The sequence below is a fragment of the Amphiura filiformis genome, chromosome 4 (assembly GCF_039555335.1).
Source record: "Amphiura filiformis chromosome 4, Afil_fr2py, whole genome shotgun sequence".
NCBI classification, from domain to species: Eukaryota; Metazoa; Echinodermata; class Ophiuroidea; order Amphilepidida; family Amphiuridae; genus Amphiura; species Amphiura filiformis.
Genome location: NC_092631.1, coordinates 50,352,551 through 50,378,464, shown reverse-complemented (window position 1 = coordinate 50,378,464; position 25,914 = coordinate 50,352,551). Strand labels below are relative to the sequence as shown.

The window sequence follows — 25,914 nt, the reverse complement described above, 5'->3', positions numbered from 1 at the left end:
TTTATATTTGATATGACATAAACTACCTCCGTAATACGTGTAATACGAGTGTAGTTCGAAACCACAGACACATGGTCAGCAGTATCATTTTGTTGTAGCATTCAAACAAGATTAAGTTAGACTACCGTGTATCCTAGCATGACAGAGCATACAAACTACTTGTAAATTATGAATAATGTTACCCAACGCAGTGTACATCATATACATTAAGCTCTCAGATGCCCGTTCGGTCATTATAAAGTTGAAGTTAATAATAAAGGTATTATCAGGAAGTCTGAGGCTTCGTCTTATGTATCTGAGTTGTTATAGGAATCAATAATATGTATGTTGAAGATATTTTAATATAAAATACCGTTAATGGGCAAATAAGTAGACAGGTACAGACCTTTTTGAATGAAATGTTTTGAAGTAGATTACAAAAAGGATAAAAATAACGTCTTTGTTAGTTTCGTTTATTAACACAAAGTTGTGTAAACATTGCGGATGTTCATGACCGAACAAAAAGATACTCGTGTGCAAGAGACATTGACATTCGTTAAATGTACTTTGTAAAAGAGGAATATCATATTACCGTATTTGCTACCTAAGTCAACAAATCTTCAAAATACAGAGAGGTGACTTTAAGAAACAGTATCAGGGATAAAATCATAATGACAAGTACGTTATAGTGTGTAAGTTCATGAAACATTTACCAAAGGGTCGGAGAGAATGTTTTGGGGTTCTGGATCATGAAATAAGAATTTGATAAGGATTCCGAATTAGGAACAAAAGCTAGTTGGTCATAGCAAACCTTGTATGGGAAACAGAATGGTCTGAGGAATGTGTAATATAAACCGCGGTTAACCGGCTAACATGGACAGAATTCAATTTGCAGTTATACAATAACAGAGCAAGATAGAACTTGGCAAAGTTTTTATAAGGCAGTATGAAAAATAAGTCCGGCAACTAATAAAACAGTAACCTTAACCTGTAAAAATAAAACCTATGATGAAATTTCTGATATACTCTTAAGAGATCTGGAATGAGCGTTTTGACCGTTTCGACAGTATTCTTTCTGATATCAAATAATTTTCATTTTTTGAAATTCAAGATATAATACAAATTTTATGACAAATTATTAAAATTTGATATTTTTCACATTTTTGATATATAGCAGTCCTCGAAGTAAATTTTATAAATCTAATGACATATTCTTAAAGTGTATGTAGCTGGGAGGAAAAGCCGACGATCAATTGAAAATTTTGACATTTCATATTGAATATATGGATTTTTTTCCAAAAAGACCTAATGTTTTTTGGTATTTTGGGAAAAAAATCCATATCTTCAATACTAAAGGTCAAAATTGTCAATTGATCGTCGGCTTTTCATCCCACCTACATACACTTTAAGTATAAATCATCAGATTTATAAAGTTCACTTCAAGTACTGTTAAATATCAAAAATATCAATTTTTAATCATTTGCCATAAAATGTGTATTACATTGCGAAAAAACCAAAATTATTTGATATCAGAATGACATTCTTCGTATTCAGAATGCAATTCGATATGTCTGATGTGCTCTAATGTCCCAAAATAAATACTGTCCAAACGTTCATACCCAAACCCTTTAATCTGCAATATAAATGAGTCAACCATACGACCCGTCAGCGAGAATTTGCTTGACCTTTGAGAAACATATGCGGTACGGAAAGGTGAAACATTCTTGATTATTTGTTGTCATGTTGATATCTCCTGTTTAGCGCAGATGATAGCCTAAAAATAAATGTCATTATTTTGTGACGGAACCATGACAACGTCATTGTTAGTATGGTTTCTCTGTGTGCTTGGATGACCAGAATAGGCATGTTTGCTCTAAAGGTATTTTGAAGAAAAATTAATTTGTTGAAATCTTACAAAAAGCTACAATGGCATTATTGAATTCTTTATTTTTGTAAATGGTGTTAGAGATAGGCCTATATATAGAGGAATATGCGTCCGATCCAGAAATGATTGTGCTTTAAAATCTTAAATAATATATATGTTTGATGACTCTGTTTTAAAATATGGTTTTAGGTGGCTTACGTGCAGGTGTACTCATGTTTAAACCAAAGGAAAACATTTAAAGGATACGAAATAAACTCAACAGTGTTGTATAAAATGCCTTTATGAAAGCTATGCCATATTAGTGCTGTATGTTGATAGAATGTGCAAACATATCAAACGTGTCTATGTTACATCAATAATAATGTACACATATAAACAAAAGTATTCACTAATCGTAACGATTCGCTTATTGTATAGCCTAATCATTCCAACTGATATTGTATATAAAACCAGGTTAAAAACCGAGGTCAAATGTTTGCTGATTTATTATATATCACATTAACGCCTCCATCACATCTGCCAATTGGCCACCGCTATATCCCTGTAAATCTACCTTTTTCATGCTATTTTCGGTCATATGTTGGTCTTGTTTATTCTGTGATGTTGTGAAACTTTTTCTCCCTCTTTCACGGATTTCATTCTTCTATTATCACCTTACCAAATTAATGTAAATGAATTGACCTTTTCGGTAAATCCCATAACCCTTTGCGAGTACACCTAAGAACTCGTCATTTTGCGTACTGCGCCGATGCGCACATCGTTCATCGAACATCGTTACTGCGCATTGCAAGTCGGCGTGACGTAAAATGACGAGTTCTCAGGTGTACTCGCAATGGGTTATGGGATTTACCGAAAAGGTCAATTTAGACAAGAGCAGATGGGCAGATCCAAAATGAATGTTTGAATACCAATTACCATTAACTAGGTCACATGTTACTTCTTAACCGGTTGTTTACTGTATACCAAACTCAATTTAAATTGATGAAAATACGATAAGTTGGGTTGAAAATGAAAATTCAATCTAAAATTTTTTGACCAAAAAATTCAAGACAACTACACAATTAAATTGTCTTGATCATCGGCATAAATTTTGACTGTGTGCTATGATTTTAACTTCAAAATAATATTAATAGTATTGATTGAGACTAGCTTTCTCTCTCTTTCTCTCTCTATCTCTCTCACTCTCACACACATAAAAATGGTTGCATGGGTTTTCGTTTTAGACACTTATAATAAGAAGTTCTCAGAAATCGGGGTAAAAAAAGACCAAGGACGCTTTCACGATACTGATAGATAAATATAAAGTGGGTGTATTTTTCAGAACATTTATAATATGTTCTTCAAATTACACGATAACGTTTCGAAACTGATAATAATATGCTACTATAACAGATTCTGTATCATCTTGGAGCTTTGGACGTACACGGTTGTTTGATGTATATAGAATTGGCTTCATTATTAAGAAAATGCAAACTATAGATGGCGCTATTTATCATAAGTCATATTTCTTAATTTGCAAGGGGTATGTAATCAATACTGCCTTTTAAACAGGTGGAATAGGTGAAACAAGCAACAAAGAAATTTTATAAACATATTTCATCAAAAAATAAAAGGAATTATTTTTATTAAAAGCCTGAAAGAGTAATTTCTAGTATCTAAATAGCGCCACCTATCTTGTCATAAATAGATACATTTTATATCCAAAAAAGCTTTAAAAAATACTATTAAAAGTGAATAATTTTGTAAAAGAGGGGAAATTAAAGTTGAGAATGACTCAAAAGCATCTGTATACATTAGCACGATATCACTTTTAGCTGTTTAAGCCTAAAATTTGGTTATACATGATGTTTTGTTTGAAAAATTAATAAATGATCCCATCAAACAACCGTGGGACCTCGAGCATTGTCCAAATAATCGAACAGACGTAACATAACGTCAGCCTGCTACGCTAAAAGGCATTGTTTGTAATTTTAAGAACAAAAAACAAAATGTGATTCAAGCATGTCATGCATCAGTTACGTAATCACCCTAATTATTTCGGATTATTCCCTTTCATTTATATCATTATCATTAATTGTTCTCGTGCAAAGATTGGTGAATGCTTGAAACATATTTTGTACATTGTTCTCAAAATTTCAAAAATGACTTAGGCAATTAGCGTAGCAGGCTGACGATAAATATTATTGATCTTTTCCTAACTGCACAATAGAACAACTGAATAACTTTGAGTTAATCGAGCCACTTAAAAGGGCATTTCGTGATCCACAGCCTCATCCCCCCACTTTTCTCAAAAAGGTTGAAATTTTTATACCACTGGATACGTCTGGCTACATAATGTTTATATACCAAAAAATTCTTGCAGATAAATTCGTTTAGCAAAAATATCGCCAAATTTGAATTTCGTTCTGGTATACCAGAACGAAATTACAACAGTTGCCTATGGAGCAGTGTAATACACATACTCATGCATAACTCGCAAACGCAAAATCGGAATCAACTGAAATTTTGGGAATAAGCGTTTTTTTGTGGATATCTACTGAAAAATGTCATAAAAAGAGAATGCGAGGATCACGAAATCCTCCTTTAATTGATAATAGCACCTGTAAACAATACGGGTTACTCCAGATGCTTGTGCAATGAATTATATAATAATGGTTACTATTCACTGTTTACATATATGTTTCAAGGTCATGCATATTTATTTCACCGGCATACCTCTTCTTAACGTTATCTATGATGTTCTTATATGATTCAGAATATTTATAACATCTTCCACTCTCATATCCTTTACATTCATTCAAATGATTAACTTGTTACACTGATAAACAATACCATAATTACCAAAAAACTCTTAACTCTATCCATTTTTTGCTTTGCTATTCTAATTTTGGTTTGTGAACACAATTTACGTATTTTAGCTCGCTCATACAGTGTGGTAATTGCACTGGCGTAGTGGGTTAGCAATGGCTCTTTTGCTGATATGCCCCATCCACTTATCCGATATGATACGTTAGTTCTTGTCGCGTTTAATTATACCCAAAATACGGTGTCCGCAAAATCATTGCCTCTTTGCTGAACTGAAGACTGTAGTATCCCATCTATAGATTTGTGACTTAAAGACCGGAGGTAAAACAAAATACAACAGAGCAGGAAATGGAGTGAAATACTATTCAGCACCTTCAGGCTGTCGTCTTTTTAGATCTTTTTGATTGAACATGCCTGTAGATTATTTGCACAGTCTACATAATACGATTTATCCGCCCTCTTAAATTCCTTTACCATCGTTTAAAAAAGCCAATAGGTTTTCATCGATTCAAACTACATTGGGGCTCTCATTCAGAGTATTCGTAGTAATAACTTAATGGCTAGCGAAATCATACAGTGAGTTTAATGGCTAACGCAATCATACAGTGACTACATTTAGTCAGTTCACATCAGGTCAAACGTTATCAAATCTCTTCCAACGGTTGTACAATTTTCCTCTGACATTTTCTTTCGTTTGTAAAGGAATTAATTTTAACAAAATTTAAAAACTTATAATATTTGATGCTGGGATGAATTTCCAACACCGCTGGCAATCAGACAAAGGCAGAACAACCACATACAAGAAGTCACCCTAACGATCTGTTATAGCGTAATCATTTTTGCTGTCAACATTAATTTGTCCCAGTATCGCGCGCAATCAGTCATATATGTGCACTATGTTTTTTTTAAACGTAAACCGTTTTTGTTGTGCAACGTAGTAGACCTCCGTTCATTTAATAACGACAATGCGTTTTGACTTTTCAATCAAACACCACCTCAAAGAGGTATTCTTTTAATTGTGAAAAAAATTAAGGATAACAATTAAAAATCCGCCAAATGGTGTGTGATGATTCAGGCATACGATTATTTAGTTCCTATAAACCTTTTCAAACTGAGTCATTCCGATAAACCCAAAGCATGCAATAATTTCCCCTATATCGCGCGTGCATAAAAGTACCTCTTCAGCGTCATGTACAGTGCTAAGGTCCAATGTGAACAGGCATCATAAACTACGATGAACTTTCGACGTTCAATTATGGATGAGAGAGTTACTTTTGCCACGGATACTCAATGTGCAATCAAGCGTGTGGTGGTATGTCTTGTGTAAGAGACTGACTTGTGGAAGAGATGATGCGTTAAAAAAGTTGATTACTTTATTTCTTTCCATAAAATGTTAACCTTTTACTGGCAAATATGTCCCCTTTTAATTTTGAGCCGAACAACTCAGGTACAGCAAAGAAAGTTGCTACTAGCGCCGATGTCGCCAATGCGTGTCACAACGTTGGTCGTGCTATGGCACGGTCCTTTGATGTATGTACGACCGTCTCATAGTTTTGTCAACGGTGGGACATCCCCTAAAAATCCTAAGAGAAGAAAAATAAATCAATATTATTGCCCGGTGTATCTTTTAGCACGTCGAAAAGCACCGTGTTTGTGCACAAATAGGGTAAAATTGCAAAAATTTGCTCTCCGCGCAAACTGGCCCATCAAATAGCAAAATAACCTTCATTTAGGGCAAAAATAGTCCAAAATGTAAGTCTTTCGCGCGCTTCACGCGCAACAAAAAGATGAATGTAACAACCGGGAAAACAGCAGGACCAGGGTCTGATGTAGGTTTTATCTTCAAAGTTGGAAATTAATAAATCAAGTGGGCACAGATATTAACCAAATTGACGTAAAATAGTTTTTCGTTTAACAATGTCCCACGAGATTGTTTATACTTACAATACTTTTGACAAGTTAAATCCCTTAATAACTGACCCCTTTATCAACAAAGTAACTAATAATCAAACGGCAAACAGTATTATTGTTAGTCAATATAAAGTTTCGCAGCAGTACAAACCACACCACGCGGGCAAGGGTGTCAGTTGTCTCAAATCCTTTTAAGAGAGAAGTGTGGTCAGACTTCTTATTCCCACTGAGATTATTTCAAAGTATTGTAATCTGAACCAAGTGTTTTGACGTGACTTTTGTCCTATTTTATGTTGATTTTTCGTAGACAAATCTGTGATATTTGTTTACGTTGCTCATAATGACGTTTCTAGGTTAAACCATTAAACAACAATTGCGTGACATATTGTGTTGTGTATCTTATTTTCAAGACAGACACATTTATTTTGCAAGAACATGCGAACAAACATGGGATTTGGTAAAGTATCCTATGATTAGAAACATGAGAGAATATCCTCATGTATTTAACACGGTATAAACAACATTCTTAAAATGGGATGCTATACCCTGAGGACAGAATCCAATGTTTACTATTATATGATACTAGCCGTATTCGGTGAGCAAGACGTGGCTTAAAAATAACACCATGTGGAAATAGAACATCGTTTTCATATTAAAGCAAATATTGGGAATTGGTCTGTCTTATACAGCAAAACAGAATATTCTGAAGATCGATAATAATTATCCATTTCTGAGGATGGCTGTTATTGTACACATATCGATGTAAATACAATGCGAAACGTCTAATCTAGAATGTGACTGTATTACCGATTTGAAAAAAACATTGAACAGAAAGCAATATAATGCAATGCGATCAAGCAAAATGAGTTATATGTCGACCAAATCAATTACCATCTTTTTATTCAATATTCTTGCTCATACAGTGTGAAGACATTTCATTGAAATTGGCGTTACATCAGCAGCTGAGGTATGAACATTTTGATGTAGCAGACTAAAAGGAAGTAAGTACAAAAGAAATTGGACACTTCTTTTGACTGTGTCTCAAATACAAATTTAGAGATTTAGAGAGTAACGACTCATTTTGCTTAATCGGTAACCATGGTAACTACTGCACAATTTATATAGAGGGTGGTGTAGAAAAGCATTATCTGCATTAATAGCTGCCCTGTAGAAATTTGACAATGTCTACATTAATGTTGTACACATCTATATAAAAGATTTGACACATGGCAGCAGTTAGAGATGGGCTCTTCTTAAATAAACCCCTCAATATTTTAATACCATTGGTGATATTAAATGTTTTGGCTGATATACAAAAATAAGCCTGTGGCTATCATCTATTTTGTTCTGTATCTAAATCTGTTCAAAGTCAATTTCTTGCCATTAAGTATGAATCTTCAATACTATATACAACGTTTTGTTTGCATTAAGAGGGAACATATTATACTTGACATAAGTATCATTACCATTCATCAATATTAATACTGCCATCGTTCCTACTTTTTTGGTTCATGAATTGTCGATACATTAAGGGGGTACTACACCCATGTGGTAAATTTGTGACTATTCTTGCATTTTTCTCAAAAAATAATTACACACTGGTAACAAAAGTTATGTATATTATTGGGGCAAGGAATCCAATTACTATACTGAAATTTCAGTGACTGAAGACAATCGGTTCAGTATATATGATAGGAAACGAGGTACATCCTAGCGGTACCTTATTTCTGGTCATAAATAACAAACCGCTTGTCTTGGGTCTCTGAAATTCCAGTGTAGTAATTGGATTCCTTGCCCCTATAATATACATAACTTTTTTTACCACTGTGTTATTAGTTTTGAGAAAAATGCAAAAATAGACACAAATTTACCGAGGGGTGTAGTACCCCCTTAATATCTTCAATTGCAAATTATTATTTGCTCAAATGGAGACACAGGCAAAATAAATGAAATAATGTTTCTATTTTTTGCTTATAATTATATCAAGTTAAATTTACCATTGCTGCTGACGTAGTATCGCTATTCTTTAATCCTCATTCATTGGTTCTGCTGTCGCATGTTTATACATTATATATGTTGGTTTAGAAATAGAAATACCTTTACTGCATACTTTTATTGTTAGTTTTATCTAAAATATTAAACACCAGAAGCAAAACAGACATAATTAAAATAATAATGATTTGATAAATTAATTAAAAGACAAACAACCTGGTCATTTTCCTAGTAAATCATGACACAGTTGATGAGTGGATTAATTGTCTTACGTCCAACCTTCCCCAATGACCAACCAACTGTGATTCCAAGTGAATACCTGAGCGCAAGAAGACCGTAAGTCCACTTGGCCCCTCAACATGTATACACTAACGTTACGTAACGTTCTTAGGGTTTTATAATGTTTAATACATGTTCCAGGGTGAAAACATCATGGAAGGTTGTGAAAGATTTGTTTTGGCCCCTGAACATATATAAAACATTACCAAACTATACGAAACTATACGCAACTTAAGTGTATACATGTTGACGGGCCAAGTGGACTTACGGTCTTCTTGCGCTCAGGTCTTCAAGTATCAACCCTTAATCATCCGTAATACGTTGGTATACTATGCGTGTTAAAAATATACCACGCGCTCTATTTTTATGAAATGTTAATTAAATGAAGCTTACAAACCATAATAGCCGAAGGGATCTTTGTCGAGCTTGCACACGAGGGTAAATAATAAACTCCTCCCCTCCACTTTATTTACAAAATGAGTAGAAGTGATAGAAATCTGAGTTAGTTGTAAAGGGGTGGGTGGAGAAAGGATTCATAGGGCATCATCGTGATGATTTAAAAAGATAGCGCACGTAACTTTTTTGTTTTTGTCAACTATTGGAGCCTCAAGTACAGGACGTATGTGATCAAATGTGAGTATAGCGTATCATATTTGTTATGGTACATTTCATTTTCTTGTTTTGGTACATTGATCATTGTAGCCTGAGAAAAAAATGTGTTATCTTTTTTAAACATATTTTTCGGCTTGTTATTTTACATCGCCGCTGATAACATCATCTATTACTTGTGTTAATTAGTTAATAGAGGTGTAATATTCGCTCTACAGATAATTGATTTATATACAGTGCGCAAAAAGTAAGGTACCAGTTACGTTTACCCCTTGTATATCCTAAACAAAGACAAATATGTCAAAATTAAAACAAACAGTCAATACCTGTACTCTATAGGTCTGATTTAAGACCTCACTTGTTGAAATTGTGCTAATCAATGGAAAGCACGGCGCTGGTTCTCTTGTTCGTGGACGCTTTGTGTACAAATCAATAAGACATGCAATGGAGAAAACTGCAACTTTTGAATTTGCATCTTCCTTTTCGGATCATCGTGTCTTTATTTCTTAAACGATTTCAACGAATGCGGTATAAATTCGAGGTTCCAATTATGACATATCTGTCTTTGTCTAGGATATACAGGGGTGACCATAACTGGTACCTTAATTCTTTTGCGCACTGTACATGGATTACATTAGTAGGTTAAAGTATGTTTGTTGTCAGTTTTACCGAAGATGGACGCAATGCACCTCTGTCACTGTTACGCTTTACACAACGTAGTAACACGATATATGGGACATATGTTGCAAAGTGTTCGCTTCGTTCAAAACGGAAAATGGGAGAGTGTGAGTGTCAACTTTGATTAGATCTGATTATTAGAGTTGCGAGATTGCGAGTCGCTTCGCTCATACGACTTACGTCGTTAAATTTCGTTAAAATTAGGCAGTCCTGGCACACGTCCATGGACGTCTTAGGTTAGGCGTATAATCTTAGGCGTCTTTTGATGCAGTTGGCCATCTACATAAACCTGATCTGAAACGGCTACCAGATCCCTAATTGTCTTTTCGAAAATAGCAGTAGTAAACGTAAAAGTTATAAGACGTAAACGAAAAACGAATCGGTAAATTTGAATCTCTGACTATAACGTGCTTGGTTGTCTTACATCACAATATGTATTTAAAGGAGTATTTCGTGATCCTAGCATCCTCTTTTTATGACATTTTTCAGAAGATATCCACGAAAAAAGCTTATTCCCAAAATTCCAGTTGATTCCGATTTTGCGTTTGCGAGTTATGCATGATTTATGTGTATTGCACTGCGCCATAGACAATGTGTTGTAATTTCGTTCTGGTATACCAGAACGAAATTCAAATTTCACGATAGCTTTGCTAAACGAATTAATCTGCAAGAACTTTTTTGTACATAAACATTGTGTAGCCAGAGGTTTCCAGTGTCAAAAAAATCTCGACTTTTTTTGAGAAAAGTGGGGGGATGAGGCTGTGGATCACGAAAGGAATAAAATGCATCTGTATGGACTTACATGGTTTGGTTTGCATCAAACAGCTTCTACGTTCATGATTGTATTTTGGACGTCCAAGGTTAGACCAGGAAGTGGTTAGACTTATAATTTTAGGCGTTTTTCATTCTGTTGATCACCTATCATTGTCCACCAGGTCTTGTCTTCTAACACTTGTTGTAAGTTTAGTATAAATAACTACATCTTACAAGACAAATGTAATAGATGACTTAATTTTGAGTATGTTAGTTTCGTACGCTCTGGGCATCAAGGAGAATAGTGTCTGATTATTGAAGAAGCCTTGCATTTCGTATGTTCAAATAATGACATTTAATAATAATGAGAGTGGTCTGACAAAGCAATGGAGCAATGGAAATAAATTATATCTTGCGTTAAGGTTGTGTAGGATTTTATGATCACAAACAGATAGCTTTATTATCAATCAACATTTTGTTAATATTATTTTCAAATTTGGCGTTACCATGCTCGCCATGCCTTCCGGAACATTTAATCTGGTTTTATGCACTAATTTTCTGTGCATGTTTTATTCAAGTATTTTGTTGGTACGTGGATCTGGTTAAAATATATAATAGCACTCATTTCAATGAGCAACAAAATTCAATATCAAAATAATCTCCAAATATGAAATAAATATATGTATAAATAATCACCGTGTAAATCATATTCTAAAGTACAAAATGCTTTTTTTAATGAATTGGGAAAACACGAATTTACAGGTTATGACATCCATTTAGAAATGTTAAAACCCATTATTTTTATCCTTATTATGCACCAATAAATTCCTTGTGTATGTTGAACAGCGTGACAATTAATTAGTTATTATGAGAGCTAATAGGTTAATGGTTTTCTTTTGTATGCAAACAAAGGTCATCCCCCAAAAAACACCATGTTTGCATTTTTAACAAAGGTTTTACCTAACTAATCACATTATTTTCATTCTGTTTACTTGAATTGCGTTGACCCTTTATAGATAAACTGCGTTGAACCACTTGCGACTTATTAACGAGCCATTACCATCATTACTGATCTAATAAGGATATGCTGATGGTGATTTTACACATTACATGTGCATCACGTGAAGGCAGGATCAAGATTACGTCATATCATAGAGCAAATGACGTTTTACTACCAGTTTGCGTCACTTCCAAAGAGTGGGCAAATTACCTCGCTTATCCCACCTAAGGTTGAGCATTTCACAATCATTATGTGCTGCATTAGAAGATCGGTGTCTTTCATGCACAACTGCTTACATAATGGTGTATCTTACCAAATCTTTAGTAAAATCTGCTTTATAATAGTAAAGCAAGTAAAGGAATATGTGTGTATTTTAACTTCTTGTGCACCTACAAATGACATCACATGTTGTGTGTAATATATTGATCTATCGATCATAGATTAATTAGCGCGATATATTGCATGCGTATCTGCTTGAAAGCTTACACAAGTGTAAAGTGTACTATCACTACTATGTAGTCTAGTTCATTCCGATCATCCGAGTTTAGTACAAGATCCTGGGAAATTGCAGTCCAAATGGAAGAAAATCACAAAATACCGATGAGTTCATGCAAATTATAAGCTCTAAGGCGACAATCGATCTAGTTAGCATCGTACTGTTCACCAAGCGTGTCTGCTTGCGACACCTGTTTAACTAGACTGGTAGCAAGTATAACACCAGTTAAGCTCGATTGGTGTCCGGCCAAAATGAATTTCTTAATCAAATTTGAACGCTATTGAGAATTAACTGAACTTTAGGGGTAAGGTCTTTATGTCCTGGTTTTGGATTGACTTGAATATCCTCTAACATGAATATTATTTTAATAACTACATCTAAAATTATTTCAAGAATGGAAAAAAAACCCACTTATATATAACCGCAGAAGCATGCATTCGTACTTACAGAAGTGCCAGTATTTAACAAGAACGGTTCGTAACTCGTGTTGGTAAATTTAAAAAGAGGTCGACGTCTTCGTGTTACAAGCCCCGAGAGACCGTTGTTGTAAAGACGTTTGAAATCGTATTCAATGCTCACAACTCCTTGACAATCACCGAGTGTTACCGAGAGAGATATTAAACTACCAGATCAGCTGAGTCTCTTAGCGATATGGCACTCCACTCACTTACAAAAACTTACAAAAGGTATTATACGGCGTAGTAACAACTGATATTTATTGTGACGTTGTCTACCATCTTTAGTGTGACGCATTTTTTTGATATCAATCAATGTTTATCATTTATGATGCAATTGGTGTGAAATTAGTATATCATCACGATATATTCTTTATGTTCGATGTCTAGTAAATTTTTGCTGTACTTTAATTTATATAGCGAACAACGTTAGGATAGAATGATGAATGTTCATCCGCACCATTTAGAATAGCAATGGTTTACCTAAAGTAGACTAAGAAATGGGTAAATTGTTTTCCTTTTAACAGATTACTGCTCTTATGTTTGTACGTTCTTACTCAATTAAGATTGGTAGGAGGTGAACTGAAACGGTTTCACTCCCAAACAGATTGCTGTACATTTTACACCTATGCCGTTGCTGAAATCATTATTCACATCCAAGAATGTCTGTAATAAGGCCAGATCAATAAGCAACAACGTGACTGGTCTGATTCTGTATTGATGAACGACATCTAAATAGAATTTCCAATTGTCAGTGGATAAGAGGCTCAGTGTTGGTCATAACATATATGCTAGCATTTAAGACACGACCACTCCGTTTAATATTTAACATAATCCTGAAGAAGCAGGAGGTAGCAAAAGACTAACCTGAGTCCATTATAGCAGTCATGTTTTCTTTACCAAACACATGAATAAAACTGTATTGTTTGAGAGTTGACTCCTATGGACTGACTCAGATGTAACCTTTAACACTGTTTAAAAGGGTCTCTTTTTTACATAATAAGCCATCGTGACTGAACACAATGGCGTGTGACGCTATAATTTGGTCCAGATGGGTAAAACAAATAAGGCTACACGTACCTTTTTAAACGTTTGCATTTCGTCAACTATTTTGCGATTTATTTAAAAAAGTATTTAGGGGGAATTTATAAGTTGTGGACCCTATAGTAACGTATGTACACAATATGGCAAACCCAAAGGACAAATAGCAATATTAATAACATTTAAAAAAACAAACCGTAGTATTGATCACTTGTTTACTACAAGCAAAAATATTTGACCAACTTACGTACATTCATTTCATAAGTTGAAGTAAATGTCGCGGTTGCTCATCTTTTAAAATCTATAGACACACAGTATAAAAGCAAAGGAAATTATAAACTATATGTATCATTTGCTGAAATAATCCAAGTAAATCAAACAAATTTGTCAAGCGTCAAGAATAGTCGGGTACATAATTATTGGCAAATAACTGTAAATGACAATTTTCATTCATATTTTAGAATTCGGATTACGGATGATCCCTAGAAAGTGTGACCAACAGATGTCAAAGATGACATGATCGCAAGATAACAGGTCATGTCCAGTTGTCAATGTCATGGTCATGTTGATTTGTTGTGGTTATATTCTGTTCTGTAAGCCAACAAAGTTACTAACCAAAATAAGTAATATCATGGGATGCGTTTTTACAAATTGTGTCTTTTGACTCGCAGATTGTCAATCAATTATGTGACTCGATCTGACCCAATCTGAGCAAATGTGCCAATTGTAAATTTGAGATACTGGTTACAATAGGGAACAAAACAATATCATACATAAGAAATTACAACCATGCATCCATAAATCAATATAATTCATAATCTGAGGGAATAAAATCAGGTTATGAGAGTAAATAATTATGAATTTATTATCATACGTCAATAGCAAGCAATATGTTTCAAAGTCATATTCATTTCACCGGCATACTTTGTTCTCATCCTTACAAAACAGTACATCTCTCATATCCTTTACAATAATTCAAAATATCAACTTGCAACCCTGATCAACATTTAACTTGCAACCCTGATCAACAGGGCCATATCATAAAACTCTATCCATTTTCTGCTTTTACATTCTAGCTTTAATTTGCGAACACTATTTCTTGTGATCTTTTCTAGTATTTACGTATCTTCAGCTCGAATATAAATAGTGGTAATTCTACCGGCGTAACGAGCCATTCGGCGATCGCTCTTTTGCTGATACGCCCCATCCACTTAGCTGATATGATATATTTAAAGTTCTTGTCGCGTTTAATTATACCCCAAAATAAGTTGTCCGCAAAATCATTGCCTCTTTGCAGAAGACTGTAGTTTCCTGTCTATAGAATTGTGACTTTAAACCAGAGGTAAAACCAAATACAAGAGAGCGGGAAGTGGAGTGCAATACTATTCAGCACCTTCAGGCTGTCTTCTTTTAGATCTTTCTGATTTGACATGCCTGTAGATTATTTGCACAGTCTGCATAATACGATTTATCCACCCTCTTAAATTCCTTTACTATCGCTTTAAAAAGCCAATAGGCTTTCATCGATTCAAACAACATATTCGTAGTAATAGCTAACGAAATAATACAGTGACCACATTTAGTCAATTCACATCGGGTCAAACCATATCAAATCACTTTCAATGCCTGTATAATTTTCCTTTGCCATTTAATGGTTTGCTTTCATTTAAAAAAGAAAGACAAATCTGGAAGGCTTATTTTAATGCTGGGATGCATTTCAAATACCCAGGGCAATCAGAGACAAAAATGCACAACAAGCATATACAAGAAGCGACACTAACGATCTGTTATAGCTTAATCTATTTTGCTGTCAACAATAATTTGTCTCAGTATCGGAATCAGTCACATGCGCAATATTTTTAAAACACTGCCGTAGATGCTTGGCGTGCAACGTAATGCGTGCATTTAATACAGCGTTTTTAGGTTTGAATTAGTGGAGTGATGTCAAACAAACACCACACCTGAAATTCTTATTTAATTTTTTTAAAATTATTTTTGCCATCAGTTTTAAATATGGGCTTTTGCCGCCCTTATTCGTCAACTTTCTGGGTTGATAATTGAGCTGAGCGGCATGACGCTCATATATTGCAGACAAACGGACACAATCAAAGTTTGTCATTGGCTGATGCGGCATACCTGTGCTCTTTAGCTCTGTTTTAAAACCTCATTTGTTGAAATTGGTTGAGAATTAAAGAAGCGGTGATCTAAAATCCAAGGGAGAAACGAAATCAAAAGTTGCACTCGTGTGTACTACGTATGAAAGCACGACGTTAGTTTTAGCTTGCTAATCATTGGACGAGGCTATAGTCACTTGTTCGTGAACGCTTTGTGTATAAATCAATAGGGCATGCAAAGGAGCAAACTGAAACTTTTGAATTTGTATCTTCCATAGGTTTTCGGATCGTCGCGTCATTAATTTTTGAACGATTTCAACGAATGAGGTCTAAAGGAAAGCTAAAAGATACAGCTAATGGCTGCTGGTTCCAATTATGACACATCTGTCTTTGCTTTGTTGAGGATATACAGGGGTGAACAAAACTGGTACCTGAATTTATGTTCAACAAAGAAGACAACATGATCATAATCTATCTTGGGTTTAAATAAGTTGGGTATTAACGTCCACTTTTTAATCAGCACGAAAGGTCTTCCCTTTATTAATTAATGTTAAACAAACCGAAACGACACCGACCAAATTGACGCAAAATTATAGTTTCTAGTTTTTCTTAACAATGTCTCACAAGAGTATTTAAACTGATCAATTCTTTTGCCAAATCGAATCCCTTAATACCTGACCCCTTTACCAACAAGTATCAACAAAGTAACTATGATTAAACATCAAATGGTCATTGTTTGTCAGTACATATAAAGTTTCGTAGTAGTACAAATCCCACCGCGGGAAAGGGTGTCAGTTGACTCAAAACCGTTTAAGAGAGCATTGCGGACAACCTTTTTTTATTGCCACTGGGATTATGTCGAAGTATTGTAATCTGAACCAAGTGTTTTGACGTGACTTTTGTCCAATTTTTACGTATGTTGATTTTGCGTTGTTAACTCTGTGATATTTGTTTATGTTGATCATGTGAGGTTTCTAGGTTAAACCGTTAAACAACAATTGTGTAACTTTTGGTGTGTATCTTGTTGAAATGACAGACTATGTTGTAGAGCGTGCGAACAAACATGGGACAAACAAGCATGCCATGTTTAGAAACATGAGAAAATATCATCACGTATTTAATAAGGAAAAAATAATATTCTCAAAATGGGATGTTATATCCCAGAGGACATAATCTAATGTTTATTATATCACTCATACATAAATTCTAGACAGTTTATTGGTTGATTACCATTTATCATTTTTACCATCAGCCTCTCCGTGTGATAGTTTTTACCAGCATAGTGCTGCGCCGTAGTGCGCCTGCGTCAAGCCATGCGCTGTCTCTTAGACTCGCCGATTTAGTTATGGGGTGGACCTCAAAATGTGAAGTATATCACGGCAAAACATGGTGTTATGTTGATGAAAAATATAGTATTTTAGTAATAGAATTTATGTATGAGTGATATAAAACAAACTGTTTTAAATTCGTGTAATGGTTGAAATATAATCACTCGGTGAAAGATGTATTGTTCCATCTTTCACCTCGTGATTATATTTCAACCATCACACTCATAGACAGTTAAAGGCCCATTCAGTGATTTGCTCATCCGGACGATCATAAAAATCATCAAAATTCAGATTTTGGTACCTTTGTCATTGTCATAGATGTGCTAACATAGCCTGCGAGTGGTTCAGCCGAAAGCCGTGTATTTAAGACATAATAAGACATTTTACACGAATCTGTAATTTAGATACTGACAGTATCTAAGTTAGCTACATGTATTTGAATGGGTCTTCAACTTAGTCAGTACTGCTGTTTTCTTCGTTTTTTGCCAAATTTCAAAAAATACTAGATGACAATTTGAATGACTTATCCTTCACTTTTAAGCAATTTATAAACAATTTTAATTTTTTTACACTTGCGCTGGGATCACTGAACGGGTCTTTAATATTTGTATAATATTCTATGATAGTTGAATTCGGTGTGCAAGATGTGACATACAATTGATACATAAGGAATTGGTCTGTCTTAAACAAAAAATTATTATCCCTTTCTGACGATAGATATTATCGTACATATATCGATAAACATACAAAACTGGAATATTAGTACCTCATATTTGGAACACTAGTTAACGATTGATGGCTGTCGTATAGATCAGAAAAGATTTCCATTTGTTGTGCTTTCTTGTAAAATTGTTTCATGCTTCACTTTCAGTCGCAGTTTAAGTGGGCGGGATATGAAGCAAAGCTTGTAATTATGTAAAAACACGCTTTCTCCTGATATATATTTTAACAAAATGTATTCTCTAGAATGCGACTGTTTTACCGATTTGAAATTTTAAAAAATAAAAAAATAGAACAAAAAGCAATATATACAATGCGACCAAGCAAAATGAGTTATATGTCGACCAAATCAATAACGGCAGAGTGTTACACTATCGTAAGTGCAGTTTGGACATGCAGTTTTACAGGAGGAGCATATTTGTGTTTTGCGTAGCCGTTTGTTTCCAAGTAGCCATAAAATGACATGGGAATGTAAAGCAATTTGATTTTAATAATATAAACTATATAAATGGTGTTAAAGTTAATAAATCGATGAATTATTTACTGATATTTTCGTGCAACACTGTTGTAAGTGCCACATACGATAGTGTTGCACTCAAATAGAAATGCGTGTAGAGTGCAACACTATCGTATGTGCCACATACGATAGTGTTGCACTAAAATTAAAATAAGTGTAGAGTGCAACACTATCGTATGTGCCACATACGATAGTGTAGCATTCATTGCTAAATTAGGATATGCGTAATATATCAAATGTCCAATATTTTGTCATTTTATGTTTCTTAACAAGTGTTAATTTATTTTGGCACATAATATTTACATTAACAAGACACCTTTTGCCGTTATATTATCTCTCAAGATTTATTACTGAATCTAAAAATGAAAGCACCGGGTTTGTCGTCTCTATTACCGGTCATGGGAGCTATGAACTTAGCCGGCATGATGACAATGCATACAGCCGTCAGCGTCACAGCCAGTGATGTGTTAGAGACTGTTTTGAACTTACGATGGTGTAGCATTCCGTGATTTTGTTGTTTAGGCCCAATAAAGTATCGTATGTGGCACATACGATGGTCTTGCAGCAAATCGTTAGTGGCACATACGATAGTATTGCCTATTTTATTTTATTGATTAAAAAATAATTAAGCAATTTTGAAACTTAAAACCTGGTTTAAAATGTGTGTTTTTATGTGGCCTTCCATAATTCGTACATTCATACATAAATTCTAGACAGTTTATTGGTTGATTACCATTTATCATTTTTACCATCAGCCTCTCCGTGTGATAGTTTTTACCAGCATAGTGCTGCGCCGTAGTGCGCCTGCGTCAAGCCATGCGCTGTCTCTTAGACTCGCCGATTTAGTTATGGGGTGGACCTCAAAATGTGAAGTATATCACGGCAAAACATGGTGTTATGTTGATGAAAAATATAGTATTTTAGTAATAGAATTTATGTATGAGTGATATAAAACAAACTGCCTTAAATTCGTGTAATGGTTGAAATATAATCACTCGGTGAAAGATGTATTGTTCCATCTTTCACCTCGTGATTATATTTCAACCATCACACTCATAGACAGTTAAAGGCCCATTCAGTGATTTGCTCATCCGGACGATCATAAAAATCATCAAAATTCAGATTTTGGTACCTTTGTCATTGTCATAGATGTGCTAACATAGCCTGCGAGTGGTTCAGCCGAAAGCCGTGTATTTAAGACATAATAAGACATTTTACACGAATCTGTAATTTAGATACTGACAGTATCTAAGTTAGCTACATGTATTTGAATGGGTCTTCAACTTAGTCAGTACTGCTGTTTTCTTCGTTTTTTGCCAAATTTCAAAAATACTAGATGACAATTTGAATGACTTATCCTTCACTTTTAAGCAATTTATAAACAATTTTAATTTTTTTACACTTGCGCTGGGATCACTGAACGGGTCTTTAATATTTGTATAATATTCTATGATAGTTGAATTCGGTGTGCAAGATGTGACATACAATTGATACATAAGGAATTGGTCTGTCTTAAACAAAAATTATTATCCCTTTCTGACGATAGATATTATCGTACATATATCGATAAACATACAAAACTGGAATATTAGTACCTCATATTTGGAACACTAGTTAACGATTGATGGCTGTCGTATAGATCAGAAAAGATTTCCATTTGTTGTGCTTTCTTGTAAAATTGTTTCATGCTTCACTTTCAGTCGCAGTTTAAGTGGGCGGGATATGAAGCAAAGCTTGTAATTGTGTAAAAACACGCTTTCTCCTGATATATATTTTAACAAAATGTATTCTCTAGAATGCGACTGTTTTACCGATTTGAAATTTTAAAAAATAAAAAAATAGAACAAAAAGCAATATATACAATGCGACCAAGCAAAATGAGTTATATGTCGACCACATCAATAACGGCAGAGTGTTACACTATCGTAAGTGCAGTTTGGACATGCAGTTTTACAGGAGGAGCATATTTGTGTTTTGCGTAGCCGTTTGTTTCCAAGTAGCCATAAAATGACATGGGAATGTAAAGCAATTTGATTTTAATAATATAAACTATATAAATGGTGTTAAAGTTAATAAATCGATGAATTATTTACTGATATTTTCGTGCAACACTGTTGTAAGTGCCACATACGATAGTGTTATACTCAAATATAAATGCGTGTAGAGTGCAACACTATCGTATGTGCCACATACGATAGTGTTGCACTAAAATTAAAATAAGTGTAGAGCAACACTATCGTATGTGCCACATACGATAGTGTAGCATTCATTGCTAAATTAGGATATGCGTAATATATCAAATGTCCAATATTTTGTCATTTTATGTTTAATAACAAGTGTTAATTTATTTTGGCACATAATATTTACATTAACAAGACACCTTTTGCCGTAATATTATCTCTCAAGATTTATTACTGAATCTAAAAATGAAAGCACCGGGTTTGTCGTCTCTATTACCGGTCATGGGAGCTATGAACTTAGCCGGCATGATGACAATGCATACAGCCGTCAGCGTCACAGCCAGTGATGTGTTAGAGACTGTTTTGAACTTACGATGGTGTAGCATTCCGTGATTTTGTTGTTTAGTCCAAATAAAGTAAATAAAGTATCGTATGTGGCACATACGATGGTCTTGCAGCAAATCGTTAGTGGCACATACGATAGTATTGCCTATTTTATTTTATTGATTAAAAAATAATTAAGCAATTTTGAAACTTAAAACCTGGTTTAAAATGTGTGTTTTTATATGGCCTTCCATAATTCGTCAAAATCTCATTTTGGCCAAAATGTCACTTACGATAGTGTAGCACTCCTTTTTTCACTTTTCTTGTACACATATCGATAAATATGCGAAACTGGAATATTAGTACTTCATATTTGGATATAATGATTAATAGTAATCGTATGGATCAGGAAAGCTTTTCATTTGTGATAGCCTACATAGCTTTCTTTCAGTCACAGTTTTTGTGCGAGATATGAAGAAACTCTTGTACGAGTGTAAAAACATGCTTGCTATTACGAGATTTCTCCTGATATAATGTTTGATCAAAATAATATGACGCGAAATGTCTTCCTTAGAATGCGACCGTTTTACCGAATTGTACAAGATATGAAGAAACTCTTGTACAAGTATAAAAATATGCTTTCTGTTACGATGTTTCTCCTGATATATGTTTGATCAAAATAATATGACGCGAAATGTCTTCCTTAGCATGCGACCGTTTTACCGAATTGTACAGGATATGAAGAAACTCTTGTACAAGTATAAAAATATGCTTTCTGTTACGAGGTTTCTCCTGATATATGTTTGATCAAAATAATATGACGCGAAATGTCTTCCTTAGCATGCGACCGTTTTACCGAATTGTACAGGAGATGAAGAAACTCTTGTACAAGTATACAAATATGCTTTCTGTTACGAGGTTTCTCCTGATATATGTTTGAACAAAATAATGTGACGCGAAATGTCTTCCCAAGAATGCGAATTTTTGAAAAATAATAATCTATTGAACAGGAAGCAATATGCAATGCGATCAAGCAATACGTAGATCAAATCAATTATCATCTTCTCAAATTGGCGTTTACAGTTATTGAGGTATAAATATTTTGATGTTGAAAAGGGGAAGTAAGAAAGAAATTGGATACTTCTTTCGACTGTGTCTCAAAAACAATTTTAGCGAGCAGCAACTCATTGTCCTCAATCGGTAACTGTTTCATATGAAAGGGTTAGTTCTATATAGAAGACCCTATCCAACGGCGACGTGACCATGGACAGGGAGGAAAAAAAATAAAAAAAAATGTGGATCAAAAGTGGTAATGTACATCTTCCTTTGGTCCGGTTTTTTTTTTTAGCGGATAAACGGTTTAGAAATGATGCCCCCGGCTCAGTGACACTAGTAGGCCCCTATGGGCCTATCTGTAATAGCTGTCCCATAGACATTTGACAATTTCTGTATTCTATTTTGTACATTTCTGAAATATGGCACCTGACCGATGGGGAATGTTGAAATAAGGGACAATTGCCAAAGATATCATTGAAAGGATCAAAGAGGCAACGTGGAGATGAGCGGGCCACATAGCTCGTAGAGAGAACAATAGATGGACAAAGAGGTTAACTGAATGATAGCCAAGAACATGAAGGAGCCGAAGGGGAAGACAAAACCGAAGATGGTGTGATGATCTCACATCCTATATATATGGGTACGACCTGTGCAAGAGAATCACAGAACAGAAGTAAATAGAAGCTACTTGAGGAGGGCTGCATCTGACAGTGGGTGACACACCCTGTGAGGTTAACGGTTAGGCGAGGGAGGATAACTACTTAAACGTAATGATATTACAAAATGAACAGTTTTTTTTGAGAAATGCGACAAATTAGAGCGTCCATACCACCTTCATGTTATCCACCTTCGTCCACACAAAATCCCAAATCTACAAAAAACCGCATATTAATGTTACAAAGACACAAAACAAGTTTCCTCAATTTTTTTTTAATTTGGGCTTTGTTTTAAAAATATGATTCAATTATTGTAGATTATTCTAAACATACACCCTTTGGGTTAGAGTGATTTGCAAACAGTCAGACCTTTATTGGATAATTTCACCGGAAGTTCAACAATCATAGTTACAATAATAATGATTTTATAAATTAATTATAAGGTAACTAACGTGGTCGATGTCGTAATAACTCATCACACAGTAATTGATGGATGGATTATTTGTCTTACGTCCAACCTTTTCCAATGCCCAACTAACTATGATTCCCAGTATCATCAATAGGGACCCTACTGGTAATCAATCGTAATACGTTAGTATATTGTGTGTATTAAAATATACCACGCGTTCTATTTTTATAAAATGTTAATTAAATGAAGCTTACAAACCATAATAGCCGAAGGGATCTTTGTCAAGCTTCCACACGAGGGTAAATAATAAACTCCTCCCCTCCATTTTATTTACAAAATGAGTAGAAGTGATAGAAACCTGAGCCAGTTGTAAAGAGGTGGGTGGATAAAGGTTTCGTAGGGAGCCATCACGCTGACTTAAAGAGAGCGCACGTAACTTTTTTATTTTTGTCAACTACTGAAGCCGCAAGTGAAGTACGGATGTGATCAAATGTGAGTATAGCTTATCATTCATTTTATTGTTATTGTACATTGATCATGGTAGCCTGAGATATGTGTTATTTTTTCAAACATATTTTCGGCATGCTATTTTACATTGCCGCTAATAACATCATATGTGACTTTCGTTAGTTATATAGAAGTGAAATCTTCACCCTATAGGTAATTGTCTTGTGTACATGGATTATAATTAGCCTAAAGTATGGTGGTTGCCAATTTTACCGAAATTGGACGTAACACTTCTGAATCACTGATACGCTTTAGACACAGATATTAACAGATTTATGCTTTCTGGACATATTTTGAAAACGGAAAACTGGAAGTACGAGTGTGAGCGTCAACTTGGATATAATCTGATACAAGAGTTTCGCGATTGCGATTCGCTAATCTGACATAGGTCATTAAAATTCAAGTCACGGTAGAGCGATTATAGAACTCTGACCGTGAAACTTGGCTAGTTGTCGTTTGTATCGATACGGAGCCTGAAAACAAAACGCCGCGTAACGCAAAATTTGTACACTCATGCAGGCTGCTATTGGGGTGCTGGCGGTCGTAAGGGACCCCTCCAGAAACGCGTACTACGTGATTCAGGATGCGTCGCACAAAGAGTGAATTTTTTGTCAAGAAATAATTAGCGCAAGTCGTAATACGTAAACCGAATGGGAATCTCAGAATGTCTTCAGAGAATATCTCTGCATCTTGAGCAACCTTGGACGTTAAAGACCGGGGTTAAAGATTGCATCTTGTACGTCCAAGGTTGCATCCTGATTCATGGTAAGGTGAATAAGCTAAGACGTGTTTAGAGCCTCTTGACCATCCATCATTGTCCGTAGCGCTCTGTCTCCTAACACATGTCATACACTCGTACAAGTACATTTAATATAAATACCTGCATATTATGAGACGAATGCAGTGGCTAACAACATTTTATGCTGCATAATAATGTGTGTTTATTGAATAAACCCTGCGTTTCGTGTGATAAAATAATGATATTTAATGATAATGGTGGTAATCTGACAAAATTGGAAATAACTTACATCATTCTTGCGTCGTTAGAAAGGTTGTTATGACCAAAATGCCTTCCAGAACATTTAATCTGCTTTTACGGACTCATTTTCTTGTTCATGTCATATACAAATACTTTTTGCTACGTGGGATTGAAGAAAATCATAGCACTCATTTTAATGAACAACAAAACAAAAACCAACTTCAAAATATGTGTTTAAAATAAGTAATCACCGCATAAACCTTATTTTGCAATATAAATGGGGTTTTTTTAATGAATTTTTAAAAAAAGCATGCATTCACAGGTTATAATATCTATATCGTATATAGGTTAAAACCCCATTTCATCATTAATGAACACCGGTAAATTCGTTGTATAATGTTGAACAGGGTGATCGTTAATTACTTACTTATGAGAAATACTGCGCTCGCTATCCACGAATAATAACAGGATCTAGTTGCATTAACTCAGCGTTAGTGTAAAATAATTCAATTTGTTTATAAATTGCTTAAAAGTAAAGGATAAGTTGTAATTTGGTATTTTTGAAATGAAAGATTTTGCAAAAAACGAAGAAAAAGCAGTATTGACGAAGTTGAAGCCCCATTAAAATACATGTACCAAATTTATATATTGGCGGTATATGAATTACAGATTCATGTAAAATACCTTATTTTGTCTTAAATACACGGCTATCGGCTGAACCACTAGCAGGCTATGTTAGCACATATGACAATGACAAAGGTATCAAAATCTGAATTTTGATAATTTTTACGATCGTCCACTTGGGCAGTCACTGAATGGGCCTTTCATAACGAGCCATTACTGATCTAGTATGGATATGCTGATGGTGATTTTTATGTGCATCACGTGTACGCAGGATCAAGATTGCGTCATATCATAGAGCAAATGACGTTTTACTACCAGTTTACGTCACTTCCAAAGTTGAGCATTTCTTAATTTCTTGTGCTACAACTGTGAAGATCGGTGTCTTGTCATAACTGGTTACATACTGATGTATAATTGTGATGCGATCAAGCAAAATCAGTCGGAACTCGGAAATAATAAATTTTCAGATTCTTATAGGATAGTAAAAAGCATTTACAAAGCTGCATTTTGTAGAAAACCCCATTGAAATTGAACAACCAGATACAGAGATATAAGCAGTTAAAGAGTGTCAAAACAAAATGAAACAAAAGAAAATATTTCCTTTGTTTGGCTGTATC

At 34.6% G+C, this 25,914-nt stretch overlaps 1 long non-coding RNA gene across 1 annotated transcript in view; it reads left to right on the top strand.

Moving 5' to 3' along the window:
• Positions 1-25,914, top strand: part of LOC140151023 (uncharacterized) — a 195,756-nt gene that overhangs the window by 121,934 nt on the left and 47,908 nt on the right. The window contains exon 2 of the long non-coding RNA XR_011858883.1: positions 7,504-7,581. This is a non-coding gene — a long non-coding RNA (uncharacterized lncRNA). The remainder of the gene's footprint in view (positions 1-7,503; positions 7,582-25,914) is intronic.